This window comes from Ranitomeya imitator, chromosome 3, assembly GCF_032444005.1.
Source record: "Ranitomeya imitator isolate aRanImi1 chromosome 3, aRanImi1.pri, whole genome shotgun sequence".
NCBI lineage: Eukaryota > Metazoa > Chordata > Amphibia > Anura > Dendrobatidae > Ranitomeya > Ranitomeya imitator.
In genome coordinates, this window is record NC_091284.1 from 698,778,282 (window position 1) to 698,796,966 (window position 18,685).

At 44.8% G+C, this 18,685-nt stretch overlaps 1 protein-coding gene across 6 annotated transcripts in view; it reads left to right on the plus strand.

Annotated features, from left to right (window-relative positions):
- The window catches only part of DTX3 (deltex E3 ubiquitin ligase 3), a 103,349-nt gene that overhangs the window by 41,199 nt on the left and 43,465 nt on the right, over positions 1 to 18,685 (plus strand). The window lies entirely within an intron of this gene.

The following is an 18,685-nucleotide window of genomic DNA, read 5'->3' on the forward strand; positions in this document are numbered from 1 at the left end:
TATGACTGTATACGTGCTCGTCCCCTAATAAAATGGATAACCTTTTTTGCCATCGAGTAGAGTAAATCTAGCATCCAGAAACTCCATAAAATCATTCACTTTATTAAATCCATGTAAAAACAATATATCAGAGACGTCTCAACCCCTTTGGGGGAAACGCGTTTCAGACCGACAGGTCTTTAATCTTTGTATGTATAAAATCGCTGATCAAGCATTGTTTTATTTCATATCCTGTTTGAAACACATGGTCTCGGTGTGTCCAATTATTATTTATTTTTATTATTATAAATTTTTTATATCGCCATTTATTCCATGGCGCTTTAGATGTGAAATACAATAAACATGAGCAAAAACAAGGCACTAACAGGTACAGAAGGAGAGAGGACCCTGCCCGCGAGGGCTCACAGTCTACAGGGGATGGGTGAGGATACACTGGGAGAGGGTAGAGCTGGTCATGATGTATGGAGGAGACAGGGTGTGGATGGCTTTGTATGTCATAGTAAGGGTTTTGAACTGGAGTCTCTGGACGATAGGAAGCTAGTGAAGGGCTTGGCATAGGGGAGAGGCTGGGGAATAGCGGGGAGACAGGTAGATTAGTTAGGCAGCAGAGTGTAGGAAGGATTGGAGTGGTGCCAGAGTGCTAGAGGGGAGGCCAGAGAGTAGGAGGTTGCAGTAATCAAGGTGGGGGATGATAAGGGCGTGCACTAGTGGTTTTGTGGTTTCATGTTCAAGGAATGCAGATACGGGAAATATTTTTGAGTTTGAGACGGCAGGAGGAGCCAAGGGTTTGGATATGTGGCTTGAAAGAGAGGACAGAGTCGATGATCACCCCGAGGCACCGGGCGTGTGGGACTGGGGAAAGGGAGCAGCCATTGACATTGATAGATAGGTCTGGTGGAGAGGTAGAGTGAGATGGGGGAAAGATGAAGAATTCTGTTTTGTCCATGTTCAGTTTTAGAAAGTGAGCAGAAAAGAAGGCTGAGATAGCAGACAGACATTATGGGATTTTGGCAAGTAAAGAGGTGAGGTCAGGTCCGGATAGGTAGATCTGCATGTCATTGGCATAGAGATGATACTACAAACCTTGGGATTCTATGAGCTGTCCCAGGCTGAATGTGTAGATGGAGAAGAGTAAGGGTTCTAGAACTGAGACTTGAGGAACTCTGACAGACAAGGGGCGAGGTGAGGAGGTGGTGTGGGAGAGGGAGACACTGAAAGTTCGGTCTGCTAGATTTGACGAGATCCAGGATAGGGCCAAGTCTGTGATGCCAAGAGATGAGAGAATCTGTAGCAGGAGGGAGTGGTCCACAGTGTCAAAGGCAGAAGACCGGTCCAGGAGGAGGACAGAGTAGTGTCGCTTGCTCTTGGCAGTTTGTAGGCATTGGTGACTTTAGTTAAGGCAGTTTCAGTTGAGTGATGGGGTCGGAAGCCAGATTGTAACCAGTCAAAGAGGGAGCAGGAGGAGAGGTGGGAGGAGAGTTCAAGATGGACATACTGTTCCAGTAGTTTTGAGGCATAAGGGAGAAGAGATATCGGGCGATAGCTAGACACAGAGGATGGGTCGAGGGAGGGTTTTTTGAGGATGGGTGTGATTGAGGCATGCTTGAAGGCTGAGGGGAATACACCAGTTGTGAGTGAGAGGTTGAAGAGGTGTGTTAGGATTGGGATGAAGACTGTTGCGAGGTTAGGGATGAGGTGGGACAGGAGCGGGTCGAGCGTGCAAGTGGTGAGATGTGATCTTGACAGGAGGGTGGAGAGCTGATCTTCTGTCGTGGTGGAGAATCTGGTTTTGGAGCTACAGGGTTGAGCGGCTAAGAGGGACATTGGGAGCTGCGGGCCAAAGCTTTCTCTAATCGCATCAATCTTTTGTTTATAAAAAGAGGCAAAGTCTTCAGCAGAAATGAGAGGAGAGGGAGGAGGTGCTGGGGGACAGTGTAGAAAATTGAAAGTGTTGAAAAGCTTTTTAGGGTTGTCAGACAGGGAGGATATGAGAGATGAGAAGTAAGTTTGTTTTGCGGCAGTGAGCGTGGACTTGAAGCTGGTGAGGGACTGCTTGTATGCAATTAAGTGGTCGGAAGAGTGGGTTCGCTTCCATCTCTGCTCAGCGACCCTTTAAGCCCGTCTCCGTTCTTTGGCCTGGCCGAGCGAGTTTTGCTATGTGTGAGGGGGGCTGCCGAGTCAAGTGTTGCTGTTATTGTGGTGTTATAAAAAGTGGCAGCAGCATCTGTGTCATGAAGGAAGGCTATGTCTGTAAGAGGGAGAAGGGAATCAGAGAGAGATTGTAAATTTAGGTGTTTGAGATTTCTGCGAGGGTGAGTGAGTTTGTGGAGTGGGGGTTGCACACTAGGAGAGGAGAGGGAAGAGAAACTCAGTAGGTTGTGGTCAGAAAGTGGGAGGGGTGAGTTAGTGAGATTAGTAAGGGAACAGAAGCAGGTAAAGATAAGGTCAAGTGTGTGACCATCTTCGTGAGTGGCTGCAGAGGACCATTGAGTGAGGCTGAAGGAGGCAGTGAGTGATAAAAGTTTAGGGGCATCTGAGGTGGAAGTGTCAATGGGGATGTTGAAGTCACCCATGATGATAGTGGGGATGTCAGCAGAGATGAAATGAAATAGCCAGGTGGTGAAGTGGTCGAGAAAGGTGGAAATGGCTAGTTCTGGGGGGCGGTAGATGACAGCCAGCTGGAGGTTGGAGGGGGAATAGATGCGGATGGAGTGCACCTCAAACGAGGGAAGAGTAGCGGAGGGTGGTAGTGGAATTGGAGTAAAGGAGCAGGAGTCAGACTGGAGCAAGCCAGCTCCTCCACCACGTTTGTTGCTGGGGCGAGGGGTGTGAGAGAGGTGGAATCCGCTATAGGAAAGCACAGCTGGAGAGGCCGAGTCAGAGGGGGTAAGCCAGGTTTCAGTGATGCCGAGGAAGGAGAGTTTGTTGGTGATGAAGAGGTCATGGATAAATGACAGTTTGTTGCAGACGGAGCGGGCGTTCCATAGTGATCCAGGTAGCGGGACCGGGGGGAGTGGGGGCTGGATGAATGGGTATGAGGTTATCATGGTTGGGAAAACGTGTAGAGGATTGTGGCAGGGGGTTAGAAATGAGAGTGGGGATGTGTTGAGGAGGTCCAGGATTAGAGCAAAGAAAGTAAAAACATACATCATGGAATAAAAACACTATACTGTACAGAGATGGCAAAACACTAGAACATTTAAGAAAAATGGGAGAGAATCAATCATAATAATATATTAAATCGTATGTTACATTTATTCCTCGTGGCATTCTAGTTTGTAATGTACAGATCCACCAGTCCTGCAATGGTCTCCTCCCCTATGTGGTTTATTAGCACGCGATATACCCATGATAGAACAGGAGGCAGTATCTTCTCCATGATGGATCGAGAAATGCTTGGTAGCTGCCCAACATTTGGACGTAAGCTAGAAGGTCTGATTTTTTTTAATGGGCCAGTTGTACAGCCTACATCATGGATGTTATGTTCACACATTGCGGTTTTTACCGCGGAACCGCGGCGATTTTGCAGCTGCGGGTCCGCAGCAGTTTCCATAGCGTTTACAGTGACATGTAAACCCTAGGGAAACCGCAAACCGCTGTGCACATGCTGCGGGAAAAACCGCGCGGGAACGCAGCGGTTTACAACCCGCAGCATGTCACTTCTTTGTGCAGAATCGCAGCGATTCTGCACCCATAGAAATGCATTGATCCGCTTACTTCCCGCATGGGGCTGTGCCCACCATGCGGGAAGTAAGCGGATAATGTGCGGGTTATACCCGGGGTGGAGGAGAGGAGACTCTCCTCCAGGCCCCGGGAACCATATTTGTATTAAAAAAAAAAGAATAAAAATAAAAAATCATGTATACTCACCCTTGGAAGTCTCAGCGCTGCACGCGGCCGTCCGGTCTCAGGTTTGCTATGCGACCAGGACCTGCGGTGACGTCGCGGTCACATGTCCGTGACGTCACGAAGATCCTTCTCGCACAGCATCTTTGGAACCGGACCGCCGCCTGCAGCGCCGAGGAGATCGGGACGTCAGAGGGTGAGTATATAATTATTTTATTATTTTTAACATTACTATTGATGCTGCATATTGCTGCATATGCAGCATCAATAGTAGGGGTAAAATCCCGCAGTGGAACCCGCAGGACAAACCGCGATAAATCTGCAGGGATAACCGCAGCGGGTTTGCCCTGCAGATTTATCAAATGCAGGACAGAACGCTATGTTTGAACATAGCCTTAACAACTCTGACACGTAATCAAATAAACCACATATGATGAATTACAAATAATGAAATTACATATTCTATATGGCTTGTTTGTAATTAATGAAATAAAATTGGTAGAATTTGTGACATATTGACAACATGTACATGTTGCATGGTCACATTTTAAAAATCCTATTGGATGTTGCTAAGTTCGTTTTGGACGAATACTTTTTTCCAGTAATGAGAAATCTAGCAAGGAGGAAGTGTCAAATAATCCAAGTGCACTGACACCCCCAGTGCACTTCCAGATGGGTTTGGACAACGCTTGAATGCCACTTTTCTTTATCATGACTGGCACAATGGATTGCTACAAAAAAGTTATGACTTTTAATTTGGGGAATGTTCCTATACAGCCATTGCACTACCGCCGTAGGTTAAAAACTTGTTGACCGGTAAATGATTGAAAATATGTATGTGTTATAAATTCCCAGTATCAGCAGATGGGTTTTCTCATCACTCGTACACACCAGGGCTGTGTCATGAAATATTCTGTTCTGAAAAACTCTCAGAACTTGTTATTGTGCGGCAGCTGATGCCTTTATAACACCTTCACATACGGAACATTTTACTTTACTGTTGTCATGGAGACCCTGAACCTACGTGACCCTCATCTGTCAGCGAAACATTTCTCAATGTCACATCCCTCTAGGGTTCTGGGGATATACGTGTAGGTACATTCACCGCAGACAGCCTTGGCTTGTGTTCTCTGCAAGGAGAGCGGAACCCTGTAATAGATTAGAAATTCTTAGAGAGATTGTCTGCTACTTTAAAATGGATGGCTTATCCTAAGGATAGGTCATTAATGTCTGATCGGTGGAGATCCGACACCCGTCACCTCTGCCAGGTGTCACCTCTGCCGATCAGCTGTTCTCGGTGCTATTGTTAGTGGCCGAGGCTGGGTACTTCATATCCGCCCCCAATTGATTTGTATAGAGGGTGCAGTACCCGGCCATGGCCACTATTAGTAGACGGAGCAGCTCTGCAGCTGAGCAGTTCCATCCGCTGCCGGCATCGAGAACAGCTTATCGGCAGGGGTGCAGGGTGTCGGACCCCCACCTATCAGACATTGATGACCATCTCTATGGATAGGCCATCATTGTCAAAGTAGTGGACAACCGCTATGAAAGGATGTGCCGCATCGCCATGTACACCCATGGGAGAGACCATATGGAGAAGAGTAGACTAGTCTCTGGCCGGCTTTTCAAACTAGTATTTTTATGATTAGCCTGTCCATGATTCATGCTGCCCGTGGTTTGTAAATTGTATTTTTACATGACAACCCCCTTTGGGGAAGTGTTGTATAAATTCTCTATTTGCGGTGATTCTTAACTGTTACCACTACAAGACATTTATTGCTAAAGGGCATTACAGTCCATCATCCGTGAACACTTTTAAATAAGTTATGTGACAAATATTAGTGATAATTCAATTATAGCTAAAGCATAAAAGAGGACAATAATGGCTGATGTCTGTTATATATCGTATTTCTATGTTATACTTTGTTTTGTTTTCGCCTATAATACTACGACTGGAAACTACTCTGAATATTTCATCCACGTCCTTACTCACAAGAATGGTTGAATTAAAGCGATCCTCCAGCCAGAGCATATGTCCATACATTTGTCATGCTAAGTAGTCCTATCTGGCGCCCTCCATTTGCCTCCGTCTGCCCCTTTTGCTGAGACCCCATTCCCGTCCTCCTGTATGCAATTTGACCATTGCAGTGACATGGGCAGCAGGATGGTAAGTCTGAACCAAGCCTTCCCGTTCTTTCCCGTGGTGCGGAGGCATGGCTTAGCCTTTGTACTGCTCCCTATACTACTGTAGTGGCCATCTTTGATGCAGGAGAATGCTGACCCCAGTGGAAGGGGGCAGCAGGAGGCAAATGGAAAGCCCCAAGTAGCCTTACTATACATTACAAATGTAGAGTCACTCATCAGTGTCTGGGTGGAAGGTCTCTATTAGATAGACTCTTTTATATCATTGTTAGTGATCATTTCCAATTAGTATGTACACCCAGAGAGGAGAATCATCAAACACATACACCAGACGTTTCCATAAACCTCTGGTGACCGCGAGGTATGCCAAATGCATATTTCTACTGTATTGTAAGATGTAGTCAAAGCAGATCTACCAACAAATTTCACAAACGGCATATACAGTTAGGTCCATATATATTTGGACAGAGACAACATTTTTCTAATTTTGGTTATAGACATTACCACAATGAATTTTAAGCAAAACAATTCAGATGCAGTTGAAGTTCAGACTCTCAGCTTTTATTTGAGGGTATCCACATTAAAATTGGATGAAGGGTTTAGGAGTTTCAGCTCCTTAACATGTGCCACCCTGTTTTTAAAGGGACCAAAAGTAATTGGACAGATTCAATAATTTTAAATAAAATGTTCATTTTTAGTACTTCGTTGAAAACCCTTTGTGGGCAATGACTGCCTGAAGTCTTGGACTCATGGACATCACCAGACGCTGTGTTTCCTCCTTTTTGATGCTCTGCCAGGCCTTCAATGCTGTGGTTTTCAGTTGCTGTTTGTTTGTGGGCCTTTCTGTCTGAAGTTTAGTCTTTAACAAGTGAAATGCATGCTCAATTGGGTTAAGATCCAGTGACTGACTTGGCCATTCAAGAATATTCCACTTCTTTGCCTTAATAAACTCATGGGTTGCTTTGGCTTTATGTTTTGGGTCATTGTCCATCTGTAGTATGAAATGACGACCAATCAGTTTGGCTGCATTTGGCTGGATCTGAGCACACAGTATGTCTCTGAATACCGCAGAATTCATTTGGCTGCTTCTGTCCTGTGTCACATCATCAATAAACACTAGTGACCCAGTGCCACTGGCAGCCATGCATGCCCAAGCCATCACACTGCCTCCGCCGTGTTTTACAGATGATGTGGTATGCTTTGTGATCATGAGCTGTACCACGCCTTCGCCATACTTTTCTCTTTCCATCATTCTGGTAGAGGTTGATCTTGGCTTCATCTGTCCAAAAAATGTTCTTCCAGAACTTTGCTGGCTTTTTTAGATGTTTTTTTTTAGCAAAGTCCAGCCTAGCCTTTTTATTCTTGATGCTTATGAGTGGCTTGCACCGTGCAGTGAACCCTCTGTATTTACTTTCATGCAGTCTTCTCTTTATGGTAGATTTGGATATTGATACGCCGACCTCCTGGAGAGTGTTGGTCACTTGGTTGGCTGTTGTGAAGGGGTTTCTCTTCACCATGGAGATTATTCTGCGATCATCCACCACTGTTATATTCCGTGGGTGCCCAGGTCTTTTTGCATTGATGAGTTCCCCAGTGCTTTCTTTCTTTCTCAGGATGTACCAAACTGTAGATTTTGCCACTCCTAATATTGTAGCAATTTCTCGGATGGGTTTTTTCTGTTTTCACAGCTTAAGGATGGCTTGTTTCACCTGCATGGAGAGCTCCTTTGACCGCATGTTTACTTCACAGGAAAACCTTCCAAATGCAAGCACCTCACCTCAAATCAACTCCAGGCCTTTTATCTGCTTAATTGAGAATGACATAACAAAGGGATTGCCCACACCTGTCCATGAAATAGCCTTGGAGTCAATTGTCCAATTACTTTTGGTCCCTTTAAAAACAGGGTGGCACATGTTGAGGAGCTGAAACTCCTAAACCCTTCATCCAATTTTAATGTGGATACCCTCAAATGAAAGCTGAAAGTCTGAACTTCAACTGCATCTGAATTGTTTTGTTTAAAATTCATTGTGGTAATGTCTATAACCAAAATTAGAAAAATGTTGTCTCTGTCCAAATATATATGGACCTAACTGTATTACTAAATGGATCTCTAAGACCTGATGAGTCTGGTTTGCTTACGATTATAATTCATTGTATAATGACTTTATAATTTTGTGTGACAATTAACGCCGTCTCCACCATCTAGTCTGATTGTCAGCTCCTCAGTGTCCCTCCTTCTGCTGAGATCTTACCCTGTTCAGTACAAGCTGCATATATCATTCAAGGGGGAAAGACACTGAATTCACTTAGACTCGAGAACTTTTTCTCTGTTTAGCTGGACATGGATTTTCAAAATAAATACGCCTGTCTCATCAGGTCTAAAATCTATTTATAACTTTATACAGATTTATTGTGAAACCTGATGTCAGGTCTGATTTACGCTTTCCAATAAAGGAGCAGTTTGAAAAAATAACATTTTTTCACAACTAGTTCATGATATATGTATGTACGCAGCTGTATGGTGTACATGTGTGGTGTTTGCACCTGGAGATTTGCCCGACACGTACGCACCAAACATAACATGGTTACACATATTTATAGTGTTTGAAAACTTAACCCCTTTACCCCCAAGGGTGGTTTGCACGTCAATGACCGGGCCAATTTTTACAATTCTGACCACTGTCCCTTTATGAGGTTATAACTCTGGAACGCTTCAACGGATCCTGGTGATTCTGACATTGTTTTCTCATGACATATTGTACTTCATGATAGTGGTAACATTTCTTTGATAGTACCTGCGTTTATTTGTGAAAAAAACGGAAATTTGGCGAAAATTTTGAAAATTTCGCAATTTTCCAACTTTGAATTTTTATGCAATTAAATCACAGAGATATGTCACACAAAATACTTAATAAGTAACATTTCCCACATGTCTCCTTTACATCAGCATAATTTTGGAACCAAATTTTTTTTTGTTAGGGAGTTATAAGGGTTAAAAGTTGACCAGCAATTTCTCATTTTTACAACACCATTTTTTTTTAGGGACCACATCTCATTTGAAGTCATTTTGAGGGGTCTATATGATAGAAAATAACCAAGTGTGACACCATTCTAAAAACTGCACCCCTCAAGGTGCTCAAAACCACATTCAAGAAGTTTATTAACCCTTCAGGTGTTTAATAGGAATTTTTGAAATGTTTAAATAAAAATGAACATTTAACTTTTTTACACAAAAAATTTACTTCAGCTCCAATTTGTTTTATTTTACCAAGGGTAACAGGAGAAAATGGACCCCAAAAGTTGTTGTCCAATTTGTCCTGAGTACGCTGATACCCCATATGTGGCAGTAAACCACTGTTTGGGCGCATGGGAGAGCTCGGAAGGGAAGGAGCGCCGTTTGACTTTTCAATGCAAAATTGACAGCAATTGAGATGGGACGCCATGTTGCGTTTGGAGAGCCACTGATGTGCCTAAACATTGAAACCCCCCACAAGTGACACCATTTTGGAAAGTAGACCCCCTAAGGAACTTATCTGGATGTGTGGTGAGCACTTTGACCCACAGAAGTTTATAATACAGAGCCATAAAAATAAAACAACATTTTTTTCCCACAAAAATTATTTTTTAGCCCCCAGTTTTGTATTTTCCCTAGGGTAACAGGAGAAATTGGACCCCAAAAGTTGTTGTGCAATTTGTCCTGAGTACGCTGATACCCCATATGTGGGGGGGAACCACCGTTTGGGCGCATGGGAGGGCTCGGAAGGGAAGGAGCATCATTTGGAATGCAGACTTAGATGGATTGGTCTGCAGGCGTCACATTGCGTTTGCAGAGCCCCTAATGTACCTAAACAGTAGAAACCGCCCACAAGTGACCCCATATTGGAAACTAGACCCCTCAATGAACTTATCTAGATGTGTTGTGAGAACTTTGAACCCCCAAGTGTTTCACTACAGTTTATAACGCAGACCCGTGAAAATAAAAAAAATATTTTTTTCCCACAAAAAAAGGTTTTTTAGCCCCCCAAATTGTTATTTTCCCAAGGGTAACAAGAGAAATTGGACCGCAAAAGTTGTTGTCCAATTTGTCCTGAGTACGCTGATACCCCATATGTTGGGGTAAACCCCTCTTTGGGCACACGGGAGAGCTCAGAAGGGAAGGAGCACTGTTTTACTTTTTCAACGCAGAATTGGCTGGAATTGAGATCGGACGCCATGTCGTGTTTGGAGAGCCCCTGATGTGCCTAAACAGTGGAAACCCCCCAATTATAACTGAAACCCTAATCCAAACACACCCCTAACCCTAATTCCAACGGTAACTCTAACCACACCCCTAACCCTGACACACCCCTAACCCTAATCCCAACCCTATTCCCAACTGTAAATGTAATCTAAACCCTAACCCTAACTTTAGCCCCAACCCTAACTGTAGCCCCAACCCTAACCCTAGCCCTAACCCTAGCCCTAACCCTAAAACTAGCGCTAACCCTAGCCCTAACCCTAGCCCTAACCCTAACCCTAACCCTAGCCCTAATCCTAACCATAGCCCTAACGGGAAAATGGAAATAAATACATTTTTTTTTTATTTTTCCCTAACTAAGGGGGTGATGAAGGGGGGTTTGATTTACTTTTATAGCGAGTTTTTTAGCGGATTTTTATGATTGGCAGCCGTCACACTGAAAGACGCTTTTTATTGCAAAAAATATTTTTTGCAATACCACATTTTGAGAGCTATAATTTTTCCATACTTTGGTCCACAGAGTCATGTGAGGTCTTGTTTTTTGCGGGACGAGTTGACGTTTTTATTGAAAACATTTTCGGGCACGTGACATTTTTTGATCGCTTTTTATTCCGATTTTTGTGAGGAAGAATGACCAAAAACCAGCTATTCATGAATTTCTATTGGGGGAGGCGTTTATACTGTTCCGCGTTTGGTAAAATTGATAAATCAGTTTTATTCTTCGGTTAAGTACGATTACAGCGATACCTCATTTATATAATTTTTTTATGTTTTGGCGCTTTTATACGATAAAAACTATTTTACAGAAAAAATAATTATTTTTGCATCGCTTTATTCTCAGGACTATAACTTTTTTATTTTTTTGCTGATGATGCTGTTTTGCGGCTCGTTTTTTGTGGGACAAGATGACGTTTTCAGCGGTACCATGGTTATCTATATCTGTCTTTTTGATCGCGTGCTATTCCACTTTTTGTTCGGCGGTATGATAATAAAGCGTTGTTTTTTGCCTCGTTTTTTTTTTTTTTTTTTTCTTCTTACGGTGTTTACTGAAGGGGTTAACTAGTGGGACAGTTTTATAGGTCGGGTCGTTACGGACGCGGCGATACTAAATATGTGCACTTTTATTGTTTTTTTTTTATTTAGATGAAGAAATGTATTTATGGGAATAATATTTTTTTTTTTTCATTATTTTGGAATATTTTTTTTAATTTTTTTTTACACATTTAGAAATTTTTTTTTAAACTTTTTTACTTTGTCCCGGGGGGGACATCACAGATCGGTGATCTGACAGTTTGCACAGCACTCTGCCAGATCACCGATCTGATAGCAGTGCAGGCTGCTTCACAGTGCCTGCTCTGAGCAGGCTCTGTGAAGCCACCTCCCTCCCTGCAGGACCCGGATCCGCGGCCATCTTGGATCCGGGGCTCGAGCAGGCAGGGAGGGAGGTAAGACCCCCGCAGCAACGCAATCACATCGCGTTGCTGCGGGGGGCTCAGGGAAGCCCGCAGGGAGCCCCCTCCCTGCGCGGTGCTTCCCTGCACCGCCGGCACATCGCGATCATGTTTGATCGCGGTGTGCCAGGGGTTAATGTGCCGGGGGCGGTCCGTGACCGCTCCTGGCACATAGTGCCGGATGTCAGCTGCGATAAGCAGCTGACACCCGGCCGCGATCGGCGGCGCTCCCCCCGTGAGCGCTGCCGATCGCTATGACGTACTATCCCGTCCAGGGTCAGATAAGCCCAGGGCAGCTCGACGGGATAGTACGTCTAAGGTCACAGAGGGGTTAAACTCTGCTGTACAGAAATCATATACTTGCCCCTGTAAATACTGTGGCTCCAATATATTTGTTATCGGACCACCTATAAGCAAAGCCAGTATATTTCCAGTTATAAGCGTTTTCCCATAATCACAGCTCATCACCTATCAGATGGATAGGAGACACGTTTCTGATTCTCAGCAATCACTTCTTATTACTGTATGAATGGAGTGGTAGAGCCCACGCGAGGCCATAAGCTGTACTGTCTGTAGGACTGACAGATGTGCTGTACTCGCCTACCTGTCAGTCCCATTCACATCTGTATCAGTGGTTACACATGGGCACTGCGGCACCCATATAAGACCCCAGGCAATCAGATAATTGGATATAGGTGGTAGGTTGTGATTATGAGAAAACTCTTTCAAGATGCCAAGAGACATCATCTTCCACATAAAGAAAACAAAACATTTTAACTACTTTTTGATTACTTTTTCCGCCAACCTTCTCACAATAGTAACATAGTTATTAAAGTTGAAGGAAGACTTTAAGTCCATCTAGTTCAACCCATAGCCTAAGGCTACTTTCACACTAGCGTTTTTTGCAATACGTCGCAATGCGTCGTTTATGGGAAAAAACGCATCCTGCAAAGTTGTTTGCAGGATGCGTTTTTGCCCCATAGATTAACATTAGCGACGCATTGACACAAGTCTCAACCGTCGTGCGACGGTTGCGCCGTGTTGTGGCGGACCGCCGGGAGCAAAAAACGTTACATGTAACGGACCGCTTTTTCCGACTGCGCATGCGCGGCCGGAACTCCGCCACCTCCTCCCGTTGCCTCCGTTGTGCGGCGCATTCACTGCTTGCATCGGAACCTCGGCCCGACGCACTGCGACGGGCCGAGTCCGAAGCTAGTGTGAAAGTAGCCTAACCTAACATGCCCGAACATGTTGATCCAGAGGAAGGCAAAAAAAATCCACGTGGCAAAGAGTAAGCTCCACATTGGGGAAAAAAATTCCTTCCCGACTCCACATACGGCAATCAGACTAGTTCCCTGGATCAACACCCTAACAAGGAATCTAGTGTATATACCCTGTAACATTATACTTTTCAAAAAAGGTATCCAGTCCCCTCTTATATTTTAGTAGTGAATCACTCATTACAACATCATACGGCAGAGAGTTCCATAGTCTCACTGCTCTTACAGTAAACAACCCGCGTCTGTTATTATGCCTAAACCTTCTTTCCTCCAGACGTAGAGGATGCCCCCTTGTCCCTGTCTCAGGTCTATGATTAAAAAGATCATCAGAAAGGTCTTTGTACTGTCCCCTCATATATTTATACATTAACATAAGATCATCCCTTAGACTTCGTTTTTCCAAACTAAATAGCCCAAAGTGTAATAACCTATCTTGGTATTGCAGACCCCCCAGTCCTCTAATAACCTTGGTCGCTCTTCTCTGCACCCGCTCCAGTTCAGCTATGTCTTTCTTATACACCGGAGACCAGAACTGTGCACAGTATTCTAAGTGTGGTCAAACTAGTGACTTGTATAGAGGTAAAATTATGTTCTCCTCATGAGCATCTATGCCTCTTTTAATGCATCCCATTATTTTATTTCCTTTTGTAGCAGCTGCCTGACACTGGCCACTGAACATGAGTTTGTCATCCACCCATACACCCAGGTCTTTTTCATTGACAGTTTTGCCCAGATTTTTAGAAATTAGCACAGTTATACCTCTTATTACTTCTACCCAAGTGCATGACCTTACATTCATCCCCATTAAAGCTCATTTGCCATTTATCAGCCCAAGCTTCTAGTTTACATAAATCATCCTGTAATATAAAATTGTCCTCTGTATTGATTACCCTGCAGAGTTTAGTGTCATCTGCAAATATTGAAATTCGGATCTGTATGCCCCCTACAAGGTCATCAATAAATATGTTAAAAAGAAAATGGCCCAATACTGACCTCTGTGGTATTCCACCGCTAACCGCGACCCAGTCCGAGTGTGCTCCAATGGCAGAGCTCTACAATTTACTATGGTAGAACTTTAACATTGACTTTTGACTTGAGGCTCCAGGGAAATAAAAGGATTTTATAACCCTCTTGGTCAAAAGAAAAGCCCCTTGTACACCATACTGGTTAGAATAGATTTTTACTTGCACATTCTAATATAAATGTCTTCAAGGTGCAAGACTAAGGTTACAGTTACACTATCAGGATTATTGTGAACAAGCTTTTCTATAATTGCTCGTTCCTGGTAATCGAGCAGTGTAAACCGGCTGTCAAATCATCAAATCACCCAACAAAATCATTGTTCTCAACAGCACATTGTCCGGTGTAAACAGGAGCTGTGCTGCGGAGAATAAAGACGGTCTGTGCTCAGAAAATGATCTATTGCTGATCGATCCAGATGTGCCCATGGGAGGTGTCTAAATAGTCTATTAAACAACCGCCAATTGGCTTCTAAGTAGCCGACCAGCCTTCGTTAAACAACCTGAGATCGTGCCGTGCAAATTTATGCTAAACGCTTGAGCAGACAAAAGATCAGATGAAACACTATCAATAAATGCCCTTAGATTGGCATCACTACTGGAATAATTATTATGTAAGACTCGAAATAATTCAATTCTTAATCCCATTTTTACCCTTCTTCAATGTTCAAATAAATTCATGTCTCCTGGTTCTATAAAATCTTTAAAAATCTTTACAGTTGTCCATTCGCAATACAAATTTGATGTACAATTCCATCCTGACCTTTTAGATTAAATGTAGACTATGGCCCTGATTTATCAAGACCGGTTATTTTCTTGCCCATCTTGATGAAGGGGGGTGTTGGAAACAGAAGCTCCCGTGTCATCAATGGAGTAAGAGTGTTTGACAAGTAGCGGGTCCTTCATAATGAACGCCACAGTTCGTCATGAGTTAGATGAGCTGTGGCGTCATGCCCCGTCACGCCCCAACTTCACCATTTTGGCACAGCTCATTTGTTGAATCAATTAATAGATTCTGGCTAGGACAGTTCATAGTGAATCAAGTGTATTATGCCAAACAATGTTAATTTACTTGTGTGGGTGGCCCACTGGTGGATTTACCTACTCTCCTATTGGCCAGTTTGAGTCTGCCTGTAGATTATGCAAAGCCATTTTCAACCAATCGCCTCTGTCCTTCCCTGTATAGACCTGGGGTTTCTTCACTGCTATCTCTAGTTTTTAAGTGATCCATAAACTTTCACTTCTGATGTAGCCTGTCTACGCATTTATAAATAATACTTACACAAAGTGTCATGGGACATATTTGTATTTACCAGAGCTACTGCCGGCAGCCAATAGTTTCTGCAATCATGATGGTAGACTAAAGCTGATGGGAGATAGCAGAAAACTATTATAATGAATGGGAAGCTAGTGGGTAGTAAATATGGTTTAATATGTCTGGTTATGTCATGACTATTGTTCATATACTCCTGAAGATGCTGGTAGTTTGGCGAAACATGTTTGGGAGGGGCTCTGCTAGTTTAATGTGGTTTACAAAAGTAGTTCGGTAGAACCAAAAGAAAAATTCCGATATGTGGTCAAAGGGGCATTGTTTCTCCTTATGGAGAGTGACATACCATCTCTGGCTTGTCAAGGTAAGGAGGCTTATTCGCCGTGCAATGCTCCTCTGGGAAATATAATATGCAAATTGCCTCTTCTGAGAAGAAGAGGACTTAAACTCTATAGCGCCATCTGTTGGAAGTAGCGATCCTACAAGTCACAATTAACCCTTTAACGAGTCGTGCAATATGACTTAGGATAAAAGCCAAATTAGTATCTCAATTCGCAGACACGGTGTTTCGGGCTGTTGGCCCTCGTCAGAGCGAAGCATGAGAACTGATTTGGCTAGGTGAGAGGCTCTGGACTGGAGAAACGATACCCCTTAGACCCCAGTCCAGAGCCTCTCACCTAGCCAAATCATTTCTCATGCTTCGCACTGACGAGGGCCAACAACCCGAAACACCGTGTCTGTGAATTGAGATACTAATTTGGCTTTTATCCTAAAGGTACCGTCACACATAACGATATAGTTAACGATATCGTTGCTTTTTGTGACGTAGCAACGATATTGTTAAGGAAATCGTTATGTGTGACAGCGACCAACGATCAGGCCCCTGCTGGGAGATCGTTGGTCGCTGAGGAAAGTCCAGAACTTTATTTCGTCGCTGGATCTCCCGCTGACATCGCTGGATCAGCGTGTGACGCCGATCCAGCGATGTCTTCACTGGTAACCAGGGTAAACATCGGGTTACTAAGCGCAGGGACGCGCTTAGTAACCCGATGTTTACCCTGGTTACCAGCGTAAACGTTAAAAAAACAAATACTACATACTTACATTCCGCTGTCTGTCCCCGGCGCTGTGCTTCTCTGCAATCCTCCTGCATCCTGTGTCAGCGCCGGCCAGCCGGAAAGCACAGCGGTGACGTCACCGCTCTGCTTTCCGGCTGACTGGCGCTGACAGGGCAGAGGAAAGCAGAGCGCCGGAGGACAGACAGCGGAAGGTAAGTATGTAGTGTTTGTTTTTTTAACGTTTACGCTGGTAACCATGGTAAACATCGGGTTACTAAGCGCGGCCCTGCGCTTAGTAACCCGATGTTTACCCTGGTTACCGGGGACCTCGGGATCGTTGGTCGCTGGAGAGCTGTCTGTGTGACAGCTCTCCAGCGACCAAACAGCGACGCTGCAGCGATCGACATCGTTGTCGGTATCGCTGCAGCGTCGCTTAGTGTGACGGTACCCTAAGTCATATTGCACGACTCGTTAAAGGGTTGATTGTGACTTGTAGGATCGCTACTTCCAACAGGTGGCGCTATAGAGTTTAAGTCCTCTTTTTCTCAGAAGAGGCAATTTGCATGATATGTGGTCAATAACTGGCATAGTCATGCAAAGATGATACACAAAAAAACTATTGAAAATACAAGTAGATATGCAGACAGTGCAGTGGCAATGTGTGAGACAGACGCACACACATAATGTCTAAAAACAAATTTCAAAATATAAAAAATAACAAGTACGGGGGGATCTGTAAGGTACATATGTATGAGGATAATAATTATACTGGTCATATAGTCCCATATGTACCAGATATCTGCTATAGCATGGTAGCTGAAAAAAAGAAGAGAAAGTGCTCAATGCAATGTATATGTGTATGTATATATATATATATATATATATATATATATATATATATATATACTAGCTATTGAACCCATTCTACGCCCGGGTGGCGAGCATTTATATTGGTATATGGTCTCCATCCTGGTATGTGCTGCTCCATCCTGCGTCCCCATCCTGTCATGTGCTGCTCCATCCTGCGTCCCCATCCTGTCATGTGTTGCACCCATCCTGCGTCCCCATCCTGTCATTTGCTGCACCCATCCTGCACCCCCATTCTGATATGTGCTGCTTCCATCCTGAACCCCCATTCTGACATGTGCTGCTCCATCCTGCGTCCCCATCCTGTCATGTGCTACACCCATCCTGCGCCGCCATCCTGCTATGTGTTGCACCCAACTTGCGCCCCCATTCTGTCATGTGTTGCACCCATCTTGCGCCCCATTCTGTCATGTGCTGCTCCCATCCTGCGCCCCATTGTGACATGTGCTGCTCCCCCATTCTGACATGTGCTGCACCCATCCTGCGCCTCCATTCTGACATGTTCTGCACCCATCCTGCGCCTCCATTCTGTCATTTGCTGCTCCCATCCTGCGCCTCCATCCTGTCATGTGCTGCTCCCATCCTGTGTCCCCGTTCTGTCATGTGCTGCTCCCATCCTGCTCCCCTTTACTGTCATGTGCTGCTCCCATCCTGTGCCCCTGTTCTGTCATGTGCTGCTCCCATCCTGCGCCCCCGTTCTGTCATGTGCTGCTGCCATCCTGCACCACCGTTCTGTCATGTGCTGCCCTATTTTGTCATGTGCTGCTCCCATCCTGCGCCCCCGTTCTGTCATGTGCTGCTGCCATCCTGCACCCCCGTTCTGTCATGTGCTGCCCTATTCTGTCATGTGCTGCTCCCATCCTGCGCCACCATTCTTTAATTTGCTTCTCCCATCCATATGCCCCATACGCTGCTCCATTATGGTTGATGGCCCCCATAAGATGCTCCATAGTGTATGCCCCCGTACACTGCTCCATAAAGGTTTATGGCCCTCATAAGACGCTCCAGTGTGTATGCCCCCCCGTACACTGCTACATAAAGGTTTATGGCCCCCATAAGACGCTCCAGTGTGTATGCCCCGTACACTGCTCCATAAAGGTTTATGGCCCCCATAAGACGCTCCAGTGTGTATGCCCCCGTACACTGCTCCATAAAGGTTCATGGCCCCCATAAGACGCTCCAGTGTGTATGCCCCCCTACACTGCTCCATTATGGTTTATGGCCCCCATAAGATGCTCCATAATATATGCCCCCGTACACTGCTCCATTATGGTTGATGGCCCCATAAGATGCTCCAGTGTGTATGCCCCCGTATGCTGCAGCGATATATAAAAAAAAAATACCATACTCGCCTATCGTCGCTGGGCGCCGAGTGCTGGGGGGCCTGAGCAGGCGGGGACACCGGCGCGCTGTTGGGGTCAGGTGCCGGTATCGCCGCTAGCTCAGACCCCCCAGCACTTGCTATATTCACCTGTCCCCCGTTCCACCGCTGCGCGCGTCCACGGTCCCTGCCTC